Raw genomic sequence first — 6,925 nt, 5'->3', positions numbered from 1 at the left:
TATCTATTTCTTCATTTTCTCTTGTTATTCGTACCATTGCAGTTATACTATCTTCTAATCTTACTGTTTCTTTTTCTATCATTAGGTATAGATTGTCACCTATTTTTTTGTACCTTCTTCCTAGATTTGAAAATATTATTTTTATTTTTAATCCTTCAGGATTTTCGTATGTCTTTTCTTCTATAGCAAATTCTTCCTTATTCATTTTAAATTATGTTTCAATTTATACTCTATTGCTTGTATTTCTAGTTGTAGGTTGAATATTACTTTTCTTTGTGCTAGCAAAGATTTTTGACATACTCCTGCATATATATTATGTTGAAGCCTTTCTTGTCTATATTTTAATTCTTGTCGTTTTTTAATTAAAACCTCAATTCTTGGGGTGTGATTTTGGGAATATGGGTTCGACCCAAACCCTTGGTTGGGTTACTTTACTATTGTACGATTGTAGACAGTTGCATTGGCAGTTGTGTCTTGATTACGCAAACATTACTAGCTAAACTGGGAGTTATAGTCTAAGAGAGAGTGGATGATGTGCACAAGTTCCAATAATCTACCTGCAAGCTGAAGGTCAATGACCAGCAGGAATAAATGCAAGCAGCATGAATCAACACAACTGGGGAAAAAAACTTAGTAGTTTGATTGTTCAGTGAAGCTGGTAGGCTCAATGGAAGAGGGATACAATGAGTTCAAATTTATTACAATGCATAAATAAGATGAGGGAGGCATATGACGAATCTGCGTATGATGAGTGCGTTGAGATGGTTCCACTATTTTAGAGGCAACTTGTCGAGCAGCCTAGTGGCGTTTGGTTAGTGCTTAAGGCTTAGTTATAATTTGTTAGGAAAAAAGAGGTCGAGGGTTGTAAAATAATCTTAAGCAGATGAATATTGATAAGAAGAAGTTGTGAAAGGAACTTAAAGAGAAGCTTGAAATCTCAGAGAGCTTTATGTATATGCAAACCCAGATCAACATATGAATTCTGAATCAAACAACTTAAGGGTGAATTCCAAAAAAGAGAAAACTTGAGTTGAAAAGTGTATCAGAAGACACCTTGAAATAAAAATCTTAGTAGTTTCAACTGTTTTGGAAGAGTTATTTGTGTATGTTCCAAGGAACTTCAAGAGTTCTTTAGGTGCAAATATCAGTCCACCCAACAACCTATCACCTATGTATAATTACATTTAATAGATTATAAAGAGATGAAGCTTAGTAATAAAAACATGGAACAAAGTCACTAAGAAGAACAAAAGCTTATTAAGGCTTAATGCTTCATTTTTTCCGTCCAGTTAACCAAATAATGTTGTTAAACAAATGTAAATAGGAAAAAGTGTTGAAGGTGCAACCTAACAGAGAAAAATTGACAATAGGTACATCATGTAAGTATTCATATAGATTCTTCTATCGTGATAAGGACTGACCCTTCCTACAATCAATGCATCAATATAAGAACATGAGCTAAGAATATGAAGCTTTAACACCCTTTGAAACTATGTGAAATCAGGAAGTTGTGAAAGTTTGCCGTAACTACAGACAAATTTTATCAAAGTATTCAGCTCACTAAAGATGAAGAGCTAGAACGAAAAAAAGAGGCCAATTGATGTCATTATTAAATTCTTCGGCAAGGCAGCAAGCAAATGTCTAATATGAGTAGATATATTCAAATAGATAACAAAGTGTCACCAGCAAAAAAGTATAAAATCAAAAAATACTATATGAAATCATATAGTTAAATCTAAAATTTGGTGAAATTAGGTGTTCCTCAAAGCAATTCATTGGTAAAACAACATAAACATACCTTGAAGAGAAGAAAACTCCAAGAATGTGTACCAATATTATCAGTAGCAGCGATTAGACCAGTAAAAAGCAGGTCAAGATAAGAAGTAAGAAGACCATGATGAGTTCAGCGATCAAAATAAATAGGTGTTGATTCCATTTTTTTTAAAATCTTAAACAGAACAGAGACGTACAAAATATTTTTTGCAAACAAACCTAGAAACATTGGAAAGAGCACACTACCGATATCTGTTGTTCTCAACAAAACCAAATACCTTTAGAAGATAAAGCTTTAGTCGAACAAAAATTGCTCACTTGGATCATGAATTACTCAGATCTGCAGCTCATAATTCTACACTTTTGGGGCTTTCAGAGGAGCAGTCTTATATGCTCATCAAAATTAGTGAAGTAAAATTCCAAACAGAAGAAGAGATAGAATAGTTGATACGTAACATGAAACTTATTAGTAAACACACTGAACAATGTTTATAAGAAATTCAATTCATTTTTGTGTCATTCACTTAGAAAGACAATTGAGGGAACTGCATCTTCTAGGTTAACAACCTTTTGCGGTCATTAACAACTTGGGATAGACACATGAATATGATAAAAATAGAACCGTCTTTGGTGTAGCAGGTAAAATGCTTCCTTTACTACTTATGAGCTTGGCTGATTAAAATATTGCACTGTAGCATATGATAATTTCTTTACTGGAATAGGAAAAAAGCTAGAGAAACTGGAGTTAGCGGAGTGTGAACCATTTGAAGTTAAGACCAAGAAACAAAAAAATACCAACATTGAATGTTTCTTGATTGCTATCAAAGAATTTAACATCAAGTGAGTTAAGCTAATGATGAATTATGACGTTGTTAGAAATTATGACATGCATGGTTATGGAATTATGACACTGTTGATGTTCCAAGTCTCCATTGCCAAAATCCAGAAGCTACAATACAAATATGGAAATAAAATTATGGCTCAAGTTTTGGTCAAATAAACAGGGTTGTCAACTGATGCTGCAACTTGGGAGTAACTTACTTTTCTATAAACTAGATTTTCTAATTTTGACCCTTGAGGTCAAGGATCTATTATAGGGGGAGTACTTCTATCAAAATATGAAACAAGAAGCTTGGTGAGAACATCGATAAGTTGATCTTTTATGGATAGAAATTGACCTGAGAGATCCTTGCGAGCAATTTTTTCATTGAAGAAGTGATAATTGACTTCCGCGTGCTTGGTGTGAACATGAAAGACATGATTAATATATAGTTAGGCAGCACCAATATTATCACACCAAAACACAGGATATACCTTCCTACAAAACCTTATGTTTATTCGCCTAAGTGAAGCTGGTAGGCTAAATGAAAGGGAAAGACAATGAGTTTGAATCCATGAAAATAGATAAATTAGATGAGGGAGGCATATGACAAGTTGACAACTACATTGAGGTGATTCCACATGTTGAGAGGCAGTTTGTCGAGCTGCCTAGTGGTGTTTTGTTGTTGTTGCTTCTTAGTGGTAACTGGTTAGAGAAAAAAAGAGGTTGAGGGTTTTAAATGATCTCACAGAGACGAAGAAGGATAATAAATAATTGTATTTGAACTTAAAGAGAATCTTGAAATCTTCAGAGTAACACCTCTAAACTAGCTGAAAAATAATCTGAGGTAATTAGAGTAAACTCTATGTATCTTTAAGTCGAGGATCAACATATGAATTCGATTTTGAATCAAAGAACATAAGGACAAAGTACAAAAAGAAGAGAACAAGATTGAAACATGTATTAAAAGACAACCTGAATGTGCTATCAATTTCTTTGCCCCTTGAAAGATATGGATCTAAAAAAGAGCTGTATTTTATTCCAAAGGCAATAGAGTGAGTCCAAGACTTCTGGATACTGAAATTTATAACATATATTAGTTGAAGCAAAAGATTGAAGTTAATGTATAATATTCAGCCCACTTTGCCAAACCAATAGTTAAAGTTTAATTATGTAGAATGACATAAGGTTGGAACGACGGCATAAAAATCACATTTTCTATAGAAAGGGAACTGTGAGCTTAAAGCTGCCCCTAGTGCTCTTATTTTTTAGATAGATCTGAAACAGTATGACTGCTTAATGTTGCACAATAAACACAAACATGAGCTAATAGAAGGCATTCTGTATGAATGTTGGTTATTATAGAAAAACAAAGAGTATAGCACCAGGGGCGGCTCAAACCCGTTGGTGGCCTAAGGCCAAAATCAAACTAGAGGCCTTAAAAAAAATTTATAAATGTTTTTATTTTAAATCTATTTTTATAGCTTTTTGAGATGCAAAGTTGTTAATAATTTTTGTGTAGTCAATCTCTTCTAATAATTCTTTTTCAATCGATAATATAGCCAAACCACTTAATCTTTCTTGAGACATTATCGATCTTAAATAATATTTTATTATTTTTAATTTTGAAAAACTTCTTTCGGCTGAGGCGACTGTTACAGGAATTATTAACATTATTCTATAAGCAATGTACGCATTTGGAAAAGAATCAAGTCTTTTTATTTGATTGAGTATCTCAATTAGAGTATTGTCTTCTACTTTTATGATTTCCCTTAACACTCTTAATTCAGAAAATAAGTCTAAACCGTCAATATCGGAGTGAGTATTATGTTTTAAGGAACATTCAAGTTTAAGACAATATTTTTTCAAATTCTCATCATCTAATGATCTCAATTTTTTCCCACTAAATAGAAAACCAAAAATATTTTCATATACTTCAAATTGTTCAAATCTATTTTGAAGTGAAAAGATGGCTTGGTCTACTATGTATAAGAAGTAATCAACTCTAAATGATTCTTCAAGAGATCTTGTGATTTCATTATCAACATTCTCATCAAATTGTTTTTTTCTATAAATTACACGTTTCTTACGAAATACAAGTTCAATATTCATCTCTAATGCAATTTCCTTAGCCGAAATCATAGCACTTGTAAATCCTTCTTCTCTATATGTTTTAAAAAAAGAAACTAAACCTCTTAATTGATCTATAGCGACATCAATATGCATATCTTTTGATTGTAAACTTTTGCTAATTGAATTTACAGCAAATAGTACATCATACCAAATAGTCATACCCAATAAAAATTCAAAATTTTCAAGCTCAAAAATTGCTAAACAATTAGCTTCACTTTTAATTTTTGGATCATCACTAACTTCTTCTAATTTAAATAAAGCATCTCTTATTTGTGGAGTTTGAAACATAGTAGGAAAAAAAAAATCTTGAAACTAAGACAAATTTTACAGAGTGGGTTAGACCAATTATGTTATATGAGATAAAGTGTTGATTCGTATAGGACTCTTATATTTAGATAATGAAGATTACGGAAAGAAAGATGTCGAGATTGATGTGTGGGCTTACTAGCGAAATATGATTAAAATTAGGATATCCAATGAAAGTGACATAAATGAGTTTGAGATTGTTCTAGTACATGGAGAGGAGATGCACGAATGTCTCGGTGCGAAAGTGTGAGAGGGTATCTAATGTCTATAGATGGTTTCAAGAGAGGTGGATGTACGTCCAAAAAGTACTAAAGAATTGTGATTAGACAAAATATGAGAATACTCCAGCTTACTAAGGGCCCGTTCGGATTGGCTTAAAAAAATTAGTTTTTAAATCAAAAATAAAAAGTCAAACTGAAATGATTTTTAAGTCAAAAAATAAAAAGTTGGGGGAGACCTACTTTTGGTTTTTGACTTATTTTAAGTCATTCTTGACCTTGCCAAACATTTCTCAACTAATTTTAAGTCGCTGTTTACTTATTTTAAGTGATTTTTTATATTTGTCAAACACTTCCATAAGTCAAAAACTGACTTAAAAATAGATTTATCAACTTTTAAACCAATTCAAACACCTCTAAAAATGTGACCTTAGATATAAGGCTATTTTAGGACACAAATAATGGCAAAAGACTAATAGATAGTTGTTGAATGTTGTTTTAGTTGTTTTTTTTCATACTAATAATTGTAACATTATTCTTGTAATTTTTGTCCTCCTATTTCTTTATGTTGCTCTATTAGTAATTGTATCATACACCGTGAGATATCCCAAAATGAATAGAGTACCGCATTAGTTGGGATATGTGGATTAAAATTTTGGGCAATTTATAAAATTTGATACTCCCTCCGTTTCACAAAGAATGACCTCCTTTCCTTTTTAGTCAGTTTCAAAAAGAATGACCTCTTTTCTTTTTTGGTAACATTTTACTTTTTGTTTTCCACGTGGCATGTTTAAGACCACAAGATTAAGGGCAATTTTGTACATTTGACATAACTTTAATTTAGGACCACAAGATTCAAAAGTCTTATTTATTTACTTAAACTCCGTGCCAAGTCAAACCAGGTCATTCCTTATGAAACGGAAGGAGTATATCATACTATCACTTCATTGAGCCGTTTTGCATTTATTGTCTTGGTTCTAGCAAAAAAAATATTAATTTAATCCTTCCTAATTATCTAAAAAATGGGGCCTTTGCATTTATTGTCTTAGTTCTAATATTATTATTTTTAATTTAATCCTACCTAATTAACTAAAAAATGAGGCCCCCTAAAATTGGGGGCCTAAGGCAAAAGACTTTTTTTAAGCCTTTACAGCCGCCCCTGTATAGCGCGCACATATATATATATACACACCCATATTTCAACACAAGTTATATTTAACTAGGAGAACTAGGTTCATTAAACAAGCTATCCTTTGTCCATAGGATCACTAGCTAAACTAGGGCCTATAGTCGAAACGAGAGTGTATGATGTATGACATGTTCCAATACTCACGTTTCTTGATGAAGGTGGAGGTATTTGAATCTAAGCTGCTGAACAAAATAAAATTTTGAAATAATCAACTTAAGAGAGTAGGTTAAGACTAACAAATATTGAATAACAAATTAAATCTCAAATCTGTGATTTGAACCAATCAAGAATCTATGGACAAATAGTTTTTTCAAAGAGAATTATAGCTTTGTTGTGGTGCGAATTGATTATATTATATGGTGATACAAAAACCTAGTAGTAGTTAGAATGGATAGTGACTATAGGGAAGAATTACAGGCATCAAAATGCAACGCAACTAGAAAGAAAAATCTCTTAGTAGTTACAACTATTTTGGAACCAATTTGC

Source organism: Solanum tuberosum, unplaced genomic scaffold (genome assembly GCF_000226075.1).
Source record: "Solanum tuberosum cultivar DM 1-3 516 R44 unplaced genomic scaffold, SolTub_3.0 scf00075, whole genome shotgun sequence".
Taxonomy (NCBI): Eukaryota; Viridiplantae; Streptophyta; class Magnoliopsida; order Solanales; family Solanaceae; genus Solanum; species Solanum tuberosum.
The sequence above is the reverse complement of the archived record's forward strand: the minus strand, read 5'-3'. Positions refer to the sequence as shown.